Genomic DNA, 15,413 nt, shown 5'->3' with positions numbered 1-15,413 from the left:
CCCTGGGCAAGTCAATTAACCCCAATTGCCCCACAAAACATAAATAAATTTAAAAAAATAAATGAGTGAATGAATGACGAACTAAAAAATAAAAATTAATAAATCAATAAATATTGTCATCTGGTTCTATATCAATAAAAATACTTGCTTCTAGCAATATAAGTCATAATTCTACTCAGGCCTTGTAAGACTACATGTAGATTACTGTGTTTAATTCTGGTTCACAATAGATTAGAAAGGATATTGCTAAACTAGTTAACTTCCAGAGAATGGTAGGAAAAATTACATGGAATTTTTGAAGAAAATAGTAATGTTTATCCTGCAGAAGAGAAGACTCAAAAAGAATATGATATCTGTCATGTGGAAGACAAATTTCACTTATTCTTCTTGGCTCAAGAAAAAAAGACTCAGAGCAATGATTGAAAGTTGATAGATGGGTTGGCTACGTGGCACAGTAAATAGAGCACTGACCTCAAGAGTCAGAAGGACCTGAATTCAAATTTGGCCTTGGACACTTACTAATTGGGTGACACTGGGCATGCAATTTAACCTTGATTATCCCCACCCACCCAACCTATCCCCCCCCCAAAAAAAAGAATAAGAAAGTTGAGAAAGGCAAATTTAGAATTAATGTAAGGAAAATCTCTTTGCAAATGGTAGTATCTAAAAGTCCATTTCAATATGTTGAAGAAAATTCGGGTTGACCAGTTATTGGGTGTGTTGTAATAATAAATATTTTTGAGTTTTAGAATCTGTTCCTAATCTAAGAAAGTCTAATCTATCAAGTAATTCCTAGAAGACATGTTACACCAATAAAAAGAAAACCAAATATATAAAATAATATATGTTTGGTGCCAGAAGTGTGAGACAAACTTCAGTTATTAAGAGGAAGAAGAGATCACTGTGAAGTAGCCAAATCAGAGAAGACTTGATAGAGCTGTTAGTTGAATTAGAGCTTTTTGCAGATCAAATAGTATACTCCACAAGGTAATTATGAAAAAAATGTTTAACTGAAAAAAATCTATTACTGTAAATCATCGTTGCAATTCCTATTATGTACAGGACAAATGCTGGTACTAAAGAAGGGATTCTTTTTATTTTCAATTGTTTCTTTCCCCAAGAGGAATGGGGGAGGCCCAAACTATTTCAAAGTACTGTGTATTTCCTCCCTTAGGAAGCCATGCCAAGGCTAGGGTAGCTACATTTCTATTACATTTTCAATTTCAATCCCATGTTTCCAGTCATGTATAATTGGTCTACAGCAGGGGTGCAATCTGACCTTTTCATGAAAATGACAATAGAACAGAGCAGTAAAGGTCAGTGCGTAGCAAGCAAGGTGTCATGGCTTGTGTTATAAAAACTAATCATGTCACTTCAAAGGTTTTCCTTTCATCTTTGCATTAGAAACTTGATTTATCAGCAGGAAATTGTTGTTCTCTTCCATTTATACCTGCAGTTGAAACATGTAAGGCAATACTTAAGGCTGTCTTAATTCTTATGTAAATTTTTTTAACAAAGAAAACAAAAAAAACCTTGACATTTCCAGGAGAAATGGTTGTTGCAGAGTGAGATTACTGTGCATTTCAAAGGGTTATGGAAACATCAGTAATGGCCTACAAAGCAGGTAATGATCACAGTATTAATTAACAGGCCAAAGGATTCCATTAAATTGCAATAGCCAGTGGTTAACCCAATATTGCAACTAATTTTAAAGATATTAAAAGCTACCATAAAATGTTTTCCCTCAATTCAAAAAGACTTGATCACTAGAGTAAGTGATTATATTAACTGCTTAGTCAGTTAGGTGAACTTTAATGATTTAACAAAACTAAACATTAAATGATGGTTGTTCTGTGTTTTTCTTTTTTGTTTTGTTTTGTTTTTAAGGATAATCACCAATTTCAGCCCAAGGACATTCTTCAAGCTTATGATTTTGATTCTGATAGATTACTTCTAATGAAGGCATGTAAAGATAGTCTTTCAAGATGAAATTTCCCACAAATGATAGGTATTAAAGGAAATATTTGGCAATGAGGGTGAAGAGGCCAAATGCTAATTACTAATAGAATATCAGAACCAAAAAGTTATCATAATTCATTAATTCAATCTTTCTAATGTAATTTTTTTCATCAAGGTTCATTACTGGCCTTGGAAATACTAGAGAGGCGAAGGAAATGTGAGTAATAAGTTTTTGTTGTCTATTAGATTGAAGACAATGTAATAGGCTCTGGAGAGGCAAAGAAAACATCAAAAGCAATCAGTGCCCTGAAGAATGATAGTCCATGAGCAGAAAGTTGAGGGAATATCTGAACCTGGTTTTTGAAATAGATGGCATGGATAGAACTATTATGTTAATGAGAGATATTACAGTCCTCATCCTAATCTATTGTTCTTTAAAAGAATAGTAAACCTTAGGGAGAGGAACTCCCAAGTAACTGTGACATTCTTCAACTTCCTAGAAACCTCTGAAGTAGTTGGGTCACTGTATGAATGCTCTCATTCATATACCCAATATTTCTACCAAATTGACCTATTTGATATTTCTCAACTTTTCACATTTCATCTCCTACTTCCATGAAAGTTTTTTTTTTATTTTTTTTAATTGCCTCCAACTTCCTAATATAATTCCTGGACTCTAGTAGGCCCTTGATAATATTTCTTGTATTAAATTGTATCCCTAGAGCAATAAAGTAGATCTTTTATATTAAGCATTTGAGTCAAGGTTATATTGTCCACTTTTGGGATAAAATTCTTATATTAATGATGTGTTTATTGTATTTTGAATATTTTATACTGCAAGTAAATATGTTTTAATTAAACTTTAAATTAAAAAAGTCATGCATTCTTACTTGGTTCACATTTTAATATGTGTTGCTTTTGTAAGTGGAAAAGGAAGTGCATAAGCATTTATTAGTCACCAACTTTGTACCAGGCATTGCACTAAGCAATGAGATTAGTGATATTATCATACCAATTTTACAATTGAGGAAACTGAAGCAGAGATTAAGTGATTTATCAAAGCTCAAATAGCTAAAATGTTTTATTGTGGATTTAAAATCAGGTATTCCTAATTCCAGGTCATGTACACTGCACCAACTAGCTAAATATTATTGATATATGGTCTCATTCTAAGAATTTAAGAATTAGAGGACATTTGTGTTATAAACTATTCTTTGAGGACATTATTTACCTTGCTGTACTACCAGTTTACTTCAGAGTCCACTTTATATGCCACCTCCTAAATAAGGTTTATCCTTTGTTCCCACAGTTATTACTTTTCACTAATAATATTTTTTGGAATGAGATTAGAGTGAATATGAAATTCAAGCAGCAACTCAGATGAACTTTATCAATTCCTCTTCAAAAACTTTAAAATAATACTGCTAATCAAATTCTGGAGTAGCAGACCCAACAAAATGTAAGGGTGAGAGATATTTCCAGCTCAAGACAACTTAGGAGGTTGGCAGGAGAGATATATCCTGACAACTCTGTCTCTCTGTCTCTGTCTCTCTTTCTCTCTCTCTCTCTCTCTCTCTCTCTCTCTCTCTCTCTCTCTCTCTCTCTCTCACACACACACACACACACACACACACACAAAAAAAAAAACACCTTGAAAGTTGAGACAATATTCCCTGGACAAACACCCCTGCCCTCAGGGGCAGAACCTGATTTTTAACATGAAGTAAAAAGTCAAGAAATAGGCTGGGAAATTGAACAACAACAACAATAACAAAAACAACAAAACAAACAAAAAACACCGAGCACAAAGAGGTATTGGTATGACAGGTAAGATCAAGACACAAACTCAAAAGAACACATCAATGTCAAAAGAACTACATCCAAAACCTCAAAGAAAAAATAATGTAAATGGGACATAAGCTCAAAAAGAATACCCGAGTTCAATTAAAATCAAAATGAAATAAAAGAGATAGGGGGAAATTGGTTAAAGAAATGAGAATAATACAAGAAAATTATGAAAGGAGTCAACAGCTTTGGGGACAGCTGGGTGGGGCAGTGGAAAAAGCACTGGCTCTGCATCCAGGAGGACTTGAGTTCAAATCTGACCTCAGACACTTGACACTTAGTAGCTATGTGACCCTGGGCATGTGTGTTAATGTTCATTGTCCTACCCCAAAAAGCAAAAAAGAAAGAATCAAGAGATTGGTAAAAGAAGGACAAAAATACTGAATAAAATATCACCTTACAAAAACAGCAACAACAACAAATCATTAACTACAGAGCAGAATTCCTTAAAAAGTAGAATTGACCAAATGGTAAAAGCTCACTGAAGAAAATAATTCCTCAAAGAATTGAATTTGGCAACTGGAAGATAATGACTCATAAGACATCAAGAAAGGAAGAAATTCTGCAAGCAGCAAGAGAGAAACCCTTCAAATATCATGAAGCTGCTGTTAGGATCATGCAAGATTTAGCAACTATCATCTTGTAGAATCAAAGTGCTTAGAATAGGATATTATAGAAGACAAAGGAGCATTCTCTCAATTTCAAATTCTTTTCCACCACAACAAGAGTTGTAATAAATATTTTTGTATATGTGAGTCTTTTTCCCTTTTTATGATCTCTTGGGGATACAGACCTAGTACTAGTATTGCTGGGTCAAAGAGTATGCACAACCGCATAGCCCTTTGGTTATAGTGCTACATTGCTCTCCAGAATGGTTGAATCACTTCACAACTCCACATACAATGAATTATTGTTCCATTTTTTCCCATAGCTTCTCCAACATTTATTATTTTCCTTTTTTTCATTTTAGCCAATCTGATAAGTATGAGGCGGTACCTCAGAGTTGTTTTAATTTGAATTTCCTTAATCAATAGTGATTTAGAGGATTTTTTCATATGACAAGAGATAGCTTTGATCTCTTCATATGAAAACTGTTCATATCCTTTGACCATTTCTCAATTGGGAATGACTTGCATTCTTATAAATTTGATTTAGTTCCCTATATATTTTAGAAATTAGGCCTTTATCAGAAATACTGACCATAAAAATTATTTCCCAGTTTTCTGACTCCCTTCTAATTTTGGCTGCGTTTCTTCAGTTTGTACAAAAACTTTTTAATTTAGTGTAATCAAAGTCTTCCATCTTGCATTTCATAATATTCTCTATCTCTTGTTTGGACATAAATTGTTTTCCTCTCCATGGATCTGATAGGTAAACTATTACTGCCTCGCCTAATTTACCTATGGTATAACCCTTTATGTCTAAATCTTGAACCCATTTTGACCTTATTTTGTATAAGATCTAAGGTGTTGGTCTATGCCTAGTTTTTGCCATACTATCTTCCAGTTTTCCCAGCAGTTTTTGTCAAACACTAAGTTCCTATCCCAGAATCTGGAGTCTTTGGGTTTATCAAACAGTAGATTACTATAGTCATTTACTATTGTGTATCCTTTGCCTCAACTATTCCATTGAACTACCACTCTATTTCTTAGCCAGTCCCAGATAGTTTTGATGACTGCTGCTTTATGGTATAGTTGCAAATTTAGTAAAGCTGCCCACATTCCTGTGCATTTTTATTAGTTCCCTTGATATTCTTCATTTTTGTTTTTCCAGAAGTATTTTGTTATTATTTGTTGTAACTCTATAAAATCATTTTTGGTAGTCTGATTGCTTTGACATTGAAAAGGTAAATTAATTTAGGTAGAATTGTCATATTTATTATATCAGCTGGGCCTATCCATGAAAAATTGATGCTTTTCCAAGTACATGGATCTGATTTTTTTGTGTGAATAGTGTTTTGTAATTGTGTTGATAGAGTTCCTTGGTTTGTCTTGGCAGGTAGACTCCCAAGTATTATATATTATCTACCGCTACTTTAAATGGTATATATCTTTCCATCTCTTGATGCTGAGGTTCTTGGTCATGTATAGAAATGCTGATAATTTATGTGGGTTTTTTATATCCTCCAACTTTGATAAAGTTGTTCATTGTTTCAAGGAGTTTTTTAGTTGATTCTTTAGGATTCCCTAAGTATACAATCATATCATCTGCAAAAAGTGAAAGTTTTATTTCATCCTTGCCTAATCTAATTCCTTTAATTCCCTTTTCTTCTCTGATTACCATAGCTAACATTTCTAGTACAATATTAAATAATAAAGGTGATAATGGACATTCCTTTTTCACCCCTGATCTTATTCGGTATGCTTCTAACTTATCCCTCTTCCATTATGAGTTCCCTGGAACTCTTCTGTACCATTGCATGGGTGAGAAGAATATAGTCCATCACAGTAGATCAATACACCATGTTGATGATACTGTGTACAATGTTCTTCTGGTTCTGCTCATCTCACTCATCATCAGCCCATGCAAGACCCTGCAGGTTTCTCTGAACTCCTCCTGCTCATCATTTCTTACAGCACAATAGTATTCCATTACATTCATATACCACAACTTGTCCAGCCATTCCCCAATTGATGGGCATTCCCTCAACTTCCAATTCCTTGCCACCACCTAAAGAGCAGCTATAAATATTTTTGTTCATGTGGGTCCTTTTCCTTTTTATGATCTCTTTGAGAGAAAGAACCAAAAGTGGTATTGCTGGGTCAAAGGGTATGCACAGATTTATAGCCCTTTGGGCATAATTCCAAATTGCTCTCCAGAATGGTTGGATCAGCTCACAGTTCCATCAACAAAGCATTAGTGTTCCAATTTTCCCACAGCTTCTCCAACATTTGTTATTTTCCTTTTTTTGTCATTTTAGCCAATCTGACAGGTGTCAGGTGGTACCTCAGAGTTGTTTTAATTTGTGTCTCTCTACTCATTAGAGATTTAGAGCATTTTTTCATATGGGAATAGATAGCTTTGATTTCTTCATCAGAAAACTGCCTGTTCATATCCTTTGACCATTTCTCAATTGGGGAATGACTTGGATTCTTATAAATTTGATTTAGTTCCCTATATATTTTAGAAATGAGGCCTTTATCAGAAGTACTGGCCATAAAAATTGTTTCCCAGCTTTCTGCCTCCCTTCTAATATTGGATGCATTGCTTCTGTTTGTACAATTTTTTTTTTAATTTAATATAATCACAATCATCCATTTTGCATTTTATAATATTCTTTATCTCTTGGTTGGTCACAAACTGTTTTCCTTTCCAAAGATTTGAAAGCTAGACTATTTCTTTCTCTCCTAACTTACCTAAGGTATCACCTCTTATGTCTAAATCATGTATCCATTTTGACCTTATTTTAGTATAAGCTGTAAGATGTTGGTCTATGCCTAATTTCTGCCATATTATCTTCCAGTTTTCCCAGCAGTTTTTATCAAATAATGAGTTCCTCTTTTTCTTAGCCAGTAATAGATAGTTTTGATGACTGCCTCTTTATAGTAAAACTCCAGGTTTGGTACCACTAACCCACATTCCTGTGCATTTTTTTTTCATTATTTCCCTGGAAATTCTTGACTTTTTGTTTTTCCAGATGAATTTTGTTATTATTTTTCTAGCTCTATAAAATATTTTTAGGTAGTCTGATTGGTATGGCACTGAATAGGTAAATTAATTTAGGTAGAATTGTCATTTTTACTATAAAAAAAAAGAACTGTGGAGTATAGATGCTGAATGAACCATACTATTTCTTTTGTTCTTGGTGCTGTTGTTTTTCTATTTTGAGGTTTTTCCTCATTGCTCTGATTTTTCTCTTATAACATGACTAATGCAGAAATATGTTTAATGTCATATATATATATATATATATATATATATATATATATATATATATATATATACACACACACACACACACATAACCTATATCAGATTACCTGCTGTATAGGGGGCAGGGGGGAGGGAGGCGAGGGAGGGAGAAAAATCTGAAATTGGAAAGCTTGTATAAACAAAAGTTGAGAACTATCTTTACATGTAACAGGGAAAAAATACTTTAAAAAAAAATATAGAGGAGGATCAGTGGAACAGGCTAAGCACAGGAAACACAGTAGTAAATGACATTAGTAATGTAATGTTTGATAAACCCAAAGACTCCAGCTTCTGGGATAGGAATTCAGTATTTGACAAAAACTGCTGGGAAAACTGGAAGATTGTATGGCAGAAAATAGTCATAGACCAACATCTTATATCTTATACTAAGTAAGGTCAAAATGGGTACATGATTTAGACATAAGAGGTGATACTGTAGGTAAATTAGGAGAGGAAGAAATGGTCTACCTTTCAGATCTTTGGAAGAGAGAAGATTTTATGACCAAACAAGAAATAGAGAATATTATGAAATGCAAAATGTATGATTTTGATTACATTAAATTAAAAAGGTTTTGTACAAACAGAAGCAATGGATACAAAATTAGAAGAGATGAAGAAAGATGGGAAACCTTTTTTGTGGCCAATACTTCTGATAAATGCTTCATTTCTAAAAAATATATAAGGAACTAAATCAAATTTATAAGAATCCAAGTCATTCCAAATTTGTTGCTGATATATAGAAACGCTGATGATTTCTGTGGATTTATTTTATATCCTGCTACTTTGCAAAAGTTGTTAATTTTTTCAAGTAATTCTTGAGTTGATTCTCTAGGATTCTTTAAGTGTACCATCATATCATCTGCAAAGAGTGATAGTTTTGTTTCCTCCTTGCCTATTCTAATTCCTTTAATTCATTTCTCTTCTCTGATTGCTAATGCTAACATTTCTAGTACAATATTAAATAATAGGTGTGATAATGGACATCCCTGTTTCACCCCTGATCTTATTGGGAAGACCTCTAGTTCAGCTCCATTGCATATAATGCTTGCTGATGGTTTTAGGTAGATACTGTTTATTATTTTAAAGGAAGCTCCCCCTATTCCTAAACTCTCTAGTGTTTTTATTAGGAATAGGTGTTCTATATTGTCAAAAGCTTTCTCTGCATGTATTGAGATAATCATATGATTTTGGTTAGTTTTATTATTGATGTGGTTGATTATGTTAATAGTTTTCCTAAAGTTGAACCAGCCCTGCATTCCTGGTATAAATCCCACCTAGTCATAGTGTATTATCCTGGTGATCACTTGCTGTAATCTCCTTGCTAATATCTTATTTAAGATTTTAGCATCAGGGGGCAGAGCCAAGATGGCGGAAGAGAGGCTGCGACTCCCACAAGCTCCAGATAAACCCGTCCATTCACGCCCAAATAATGCGGTAAAAAATCAAAACCCAGAACAGCCTAATGCACATAAGAACAGAGTGAGACTGTTTCTCTGCAAAAGAGGGCAATTCTGATCACCTACTGATCAGGCTGAACAGCTCAGCGCGGGGTCCAGACTCAGCCAGGGACACTGCTTCCAGCACATATCAGAGTCTTCAGCACCAGCAGTTTCTGAGGCTCTGATCACAGATTGGTAAGGGGGTTCGGAGGCAGGCCGGGGTGAAGTGGAGGCAGTATCTACTGGAGTTGGGGCAAAGCGCCCTGGGTCTGAATCAGTGGGCTGAATCGAGTGGTGGTGGCCCAGTAGGGGAGGGGTAAAAGCATGCCAAGCTTCCGGCCATAGAGGATCAGAGCTCAATCAGACTTCTGTTTCCAGGTCAAAGAGAAAGTGGCTGTGATTACTCATAAGCCAGGCAGGCTGAGAAGAAGCCCAATCATCCCCTGGGCCACACTGTAGCACAAATGGTGTGTCCGGGAAGCAGCGCTACACTTTTAGGAGTAAAAAGCCAAGAAACAATAAGCCAGGATGAGTAGGCAGAGAAAGCAGAAGACCATCAAAAACTTCTTTGGGGGAAAGGTAGACCACAATACATCCTTAGAAGAAGAAGATAATAATAGGGTCAAAGCTCCAACATCCAAAGCTTCCAAGAAAAATATGAACTGGTCTCAGGCCATGGAAGCTCTCAAAAGGGACTTTGAAGAGAAAGTAGGAGAGATAGAACGAAGATGTAGAGAAAGAGAGGAAGGAATGGAAAGTGAAATGAGAGCAATGCAGGAGAGTCATGAGAAAAAGTCAACAGTTTGAAAAGACAAATGAAAAGGAGATTAAAAAACTGTCTGCTGAAAATAACTGCCTAAGAATTAGGATTGAACAAATGGAAGCTAGTGACCTTATGAGAAACCAAGACACAGCAAAGCAAATCCAATTGAATGAAAAAATAGAGAGAAATGTGAAATATCTCCTTGGAAAAACAGCTGACCTAGAAAATAAATCTAGGAGAGATCATTTGAAAATCACTGGACTACCTGAAAACCATGATCAAAACAAGAGTTTAGACACCATCCTCCAAGAGATTGTGAGGGGAAATTGCCCTGATATTCTAGAAGCAGAAGCTAAAATAGAAATTAAAAGGATCCACCGATCACCTCCTGAAAGAGATCCCAAAAGGAAAACCTCCAGGAATATTATAGCCAAATTCCAGAACTCCCAAGTCAAGGAGAAAATATTGCAAGCAGCTAGAAAAAAGGAATTTAAATACTGTGGAGCTCCAATAAGGATAAAGCAAGATCTAGCAGCTTCTACATTAAAGGACCAGCGGGCATGGAATATGATATTCCAGAGGGCAATGGAACTGGGACTACAGCCAAAAATCATGTACCCAGCAAAACTAAGCATCATCTTTCAGAGGCAAACATGGAACTTCAAGGAGAAAGAAGACTTTCAGGCATTTGTTATGAAAAGATCTGAACTGAATAGAAAATATGACTTTCAAATACAAGACCCTGGAGAATCATAAAAAGATAAACAGGAAAAAGACTTCATGAGGGATATTAAAGGATCAAACTGTTAACATTCCTATATGGAAGATAATACAAAGGACACAGGTCTGAACTGAATACAAAGGTATGTTATGTTTTGTTCTTTGTGGGGTGTCTTATGTATGGGGCCGGATTTGGGCTTGGGGCCTCCTGGGTCCAGGGCTGGTGCATTGTCCACTGTGCCATCTAACTAACCCATAATGACATCCTTAAAATAGGGTCAAGGTGTAGGAGAAATAGACTGGGGGAGGGGGAAGGGGAGAGATGGTCTGGGGAGAGGTTGTTCACATGAAGGAAACAAGAAAAAAGCTTATGGAGGGGAGGGGAAGAGGGGGAAGGAATTGGGGAGTGAGTGAACCTTAATATCATCAGAATTGACTCAAAGAAGGACTAACATACATATTCAAGTAGGTATAGTAATATATTTTGCCCTGAGGGAGGGGAGGGAGATAAGGGGGTGGGGGAAGAGGGGAAGGAGGGAAGGGCAGATTCTGGGAGAGAGTAGTAAAAAGCAAAATACTTTCAAGGAAGGTGAAGATGTTCTGCATAACGGCACAAGTATGAAATACTGAATTGCTTGATTTCATAGGGAGGGTTGAGGAGAGAGGGAGGAAGAAAATTTGGAAAATAGAATTAGCTCAAAGACCTTAAACTCATCATAGTTGGCTCATGGAGGGAATAACATTCACACCCAGTTGGGAGGAGTAATCTATTTAACCTTATAGGAAAGTATGAGGGGAAGAGGATAAGGAAGGAAGGGTGAAAAAAAAAGGGAGTGCAGAGTAGGGGAGGGGACAGTCAGAAGTAAAATACTTTTGAGGAGGAATAGTTTAAAAGAATATAGAAAATAGAGTAAATATCATGGGAAGGGAATAGGATGGAGGGAAATAGTTATGATGACTTTTCTGGGATAATATGAAGAAAATTCTTTGTCAAGTTTAAGGTACATTATTTAGGTTATGATGAACAGGATACTATTAGAAAAACCTGGAAAGACCTACATGAACTGAAGCAGAGTGAAATGCACTGTATACAAAATAACAGCAATAGTGTAAAATGATCTGCTGGGAAGCATGTGGTTATTTTCAGCAAGGCAATGGTCCAATATAACCCTGAAGGACTTATGAAAATAGCAACCCATCTACAGAGAAAGAAGTGATAGTATCTGAAAATAGATGGAAACACATTTTTTTTTTCTTTTCTTTTTTTTTTCTTTTTTGGTGAGGCGATTGGGGTTGGGTGGCTTGCCTGGGGTCATGCGGCTGGTGGGTGTTGGGTGTCTGGGGCTGGATTTGGGCTCCGGTGCTCCTGGTTCCAGGGCCAGTGCTCTGTCTGCTGCACCACCTAGCTGCCCCTGGAAACACATTTTTTAAAAAAATGTTTTTTCTCTTTGACAATTCCTCAGTCTGAAGTTTTGGGAGTTTTTTGACTGTTTTTTTTCTAACAACCTAGCTAATGTGGGAATGTTTTCCATGACTACTCATGTATAATTTATTTTGAAATGCTTGAGTTCTAGTGGGTGGGGGATGGGAATAGAGGAGGAAGAGAAGTTGGAACATTTTTTTTTTAAATTGATGTTAAAATTTGTTCTTACATATATTTTGGAAAATAAAATTCTATTCAAAAAAAAAGATTTTAGCATCAAAATTCATTAGGGAAATTGGTCTATAATTTTCTTTCTCTGTTTTTGCTTTGCCTGGTTTTGGTATCACCACCATATTTGTGTCATAAAACAAATTTGGTAGATCTCCTTCTTCACCTATTGTTCCAAAGAATTTGGATAATATTGGAATTAATTGTTCTTTAAATGTTTGGTAAAATTCAACTGTAAACCCATCTGGCCCTAGGGATTTTTTATTAGGGAGTTCATTAATGGCTTGTTCAATTTATTTTTCTAATTTGGATTTATTTAAGGATTTTATTTCCTCTTCAGTTAACCTGGACAGTTTGTATTTTTGTAAATATTCATCCATTTTAATTAGATAGTCAAATTTATTGGCATACAGTTGGGCAAAATAATTCCTAATTATTGATTTAATTTCCACTTCATTGGTGGCAATATCACCCTTTTCATTTTTGATAGTAATAATTTAGTTTTCTTCTTTCTTTTTTTAATCAAATTAACCAATATTTTATCTATTTTATTGGTTTTTTCATAAAAACAGCTCTTAGTTTTGTTGATTAATTCTATAGTTTTCTTACTTTCAATCTTATTAATTTCTCCTTTAATTTTCAAGATCTCTAGTTTAGTATCTAATTGGGGCGTTCTAATTTGTTCTTTTTCTAGCTTTTTAAGTTGCATGCCCAATTCATTAATCTCCTCTTTCTCTTTTTTATTCATGTAAGCATTTAGAACTATAAGTTTTCCCCTAAGCACTGCCTTGGCTGCATCCCATAGATTTTGGTATGTTGTCTCATTACTGTCATTCTCTTGGATATAGTTATTGATTGTTTCTATGATTTGTTGTTTGGCCCATTCATTCTTTATTATTTTATTTTATTTTTTAATTTTTAATGTATAAGGTATTTTATTTTTTCCGTTACATGTAAAGATAGTTCTCAACTTTTGTTTATACAAGCTTTACAATTTCATATTTTTCTCCCTCCCTCCCCTCCCTCCCCCCTCCCCTAGACAGCAGGTAATCTGATATAGGTTATATCTATATATCTCTATACATATACATATAGATATAGATATATACACACACACATATATATATATACACATAATAACATTAATCCTATTTCTGCATTAATCCTGTTACAAGAGAAAAAATCAGAGCAGTGATGCAAAACCTCAAAATAGAAAAAAAAACCAACAGCACCCAAAACAAAAGAAATAATATGGTTCAATCAGCATCTATACTCCACAGTTCTTTCTTTCTTTTTTTTTCTTGGATTTGGAGAATCTCTTCTATCATGAGTTCCCTGGAACTCTTCTGTACCATTGCATTCCTGAGAAGAATATAGTCCATCACAGTAGGTCAACACTCAATGTTGATGATACTGTGTACAATGTTCTTCTGGTTCTGCTCAACTCACTCATCATCAGCTCACGTAAGACACTCCAGGTTTCTCTGAACTCTTCCTGCTCATCATTTCTTACAGCACAATAGTATTCCATTGTATTCATATACCACAACTTGTCCAGCCATTCCCCAATTGATGGGTACCCCCTCAACTTCCAATTCCTTGCTACCACGTAAAGAGCAGCTATAAATATTTTTGTACATGTGGGTCCCATTCCCCCTTCCATGATTTCCTTGGGCAAAAGACCTAAAAGTGGTATTGCTGGGTCAAAGGGTATGCACAGCTTTATAGCCCTTTGGGCATAATTCCAAATTGCTCTCCAGAATGGTTGGATCAGCTCACAGCTCCACCAACAATGCATTAGTGTTCCAATTTTCCCACAGCCTCTCCAACATTTATTGTCTTCCTTTTTTGTCATTTTAGCCAATCTGATAGGTGTCAGGTGGTACCTCAGAGTTGTTTTAATTTGCATCTCTCTAATCATTAGAGATTTAGAGCATTTTTTCATATGGGAATAGCTAGCTTTGGTTTCTTCATCAGAAAACTGCCTGTTCATATCCTTTGACCATTTCTCAATTGGGGAATGACTTGGATTCTTATAAATTTGATTTAATTCCCTATATATTTTAGAGATGAGGCCTTTATCAGAAGTACTGGCCTCAAAAATTTTTCCCAGCTTTCTGCCTCCCTTCCAATTTTGGATGCATTGCTTCTGTTTTTACAAAAATTTTTTAATTTAATATAATCAAAATCATCCATTTTGCATTTTATAATATACTCTATCTCTTGTTTGGTCAAAAACTGTTCTCCTTTCCAAAGATCTGATAGGTACACTATTCCTTTCTCTCCTAATTTACCTATGGTATCACCTCTTATGTCTAAATCATGTATCCATTTTGACCTTATTTTAGTATAAGGTGTAAGATGTTGGTCTATACCTAATTTCTGCCATACTATCTTCCAGTTTTCCCAGAAGTTTTTGTCAAATACTGAGTTCCTATCCCAGAAGCTGGAGTCTTTGGGTTTATCAAACACTACATTACTAGTGTCATTTACTACTGAATTTCCTGAGCCTAGCCTATTCCATTGATCTACCACTCTATTTTTTAGCCAGTACCAGATAGTTTTGATGACTGCTGCTTTATAGTAAAGCTCCAGGTTTGGTACCACTAACCCACCTTCCTGTGAATTTTTTTTCATTATTTCCCTGGATATTCTTGATTTTTTGTTTTTCCAGATGAATTTTGTTTTTATTTTTTAAAGCTGTATAAAATAATTTTTAGGTAGTCTGATTGGTATGGCACTGAATAAGTCAATTAATTTAGGCAGTATTGTCATTTTTACTATATTAGCTCTGCCTATCCATGAGCAATTGATATCTTTCCAATTATTTAGATCTGATTTGATTTGTGTGAAGAGTGTTTGGTAGTTGTCTTCATAGAGTTCCTGGGTTTGTCTTGGCAAGTAGACTCCCAAGTATTTTATATTATCTACCGTTACTTTAAATGGAATTTCTCTTTCTATCTCTTGCTGCTGGGCTTTGTTGGTCACGTATAGAAATACTGATGATTTATGTGGATTTATTTTATATCCTGCTACTTTCCTAAAGTTGTTAATTGTGTCAAGTAATTTTTGAGTTGATTCTTTAGGATTCATTAGGAGTAAGTATACCATCATATCATCTGCA

This window comes from Dromiciops gliroides, chromosome 2, assembly GCF_019393635.1.
Source record: "Dromiciops gliroides isolate mDroGli1 chromosome 2, mDroGli1.pri, whole genome shotgun sequence".
Taxonomy (NCBI): Eukaryota; Metazoa; Chordata; class Mammalia; order Microbiotheria; family Microbiotheriidae; genus Dromiciops; species Dromiciops gliroides.
The sequence above is the reverse complement of the archived record's forward strand: the minus strand, read 5'-3'. Positions refer to the sequence as shown.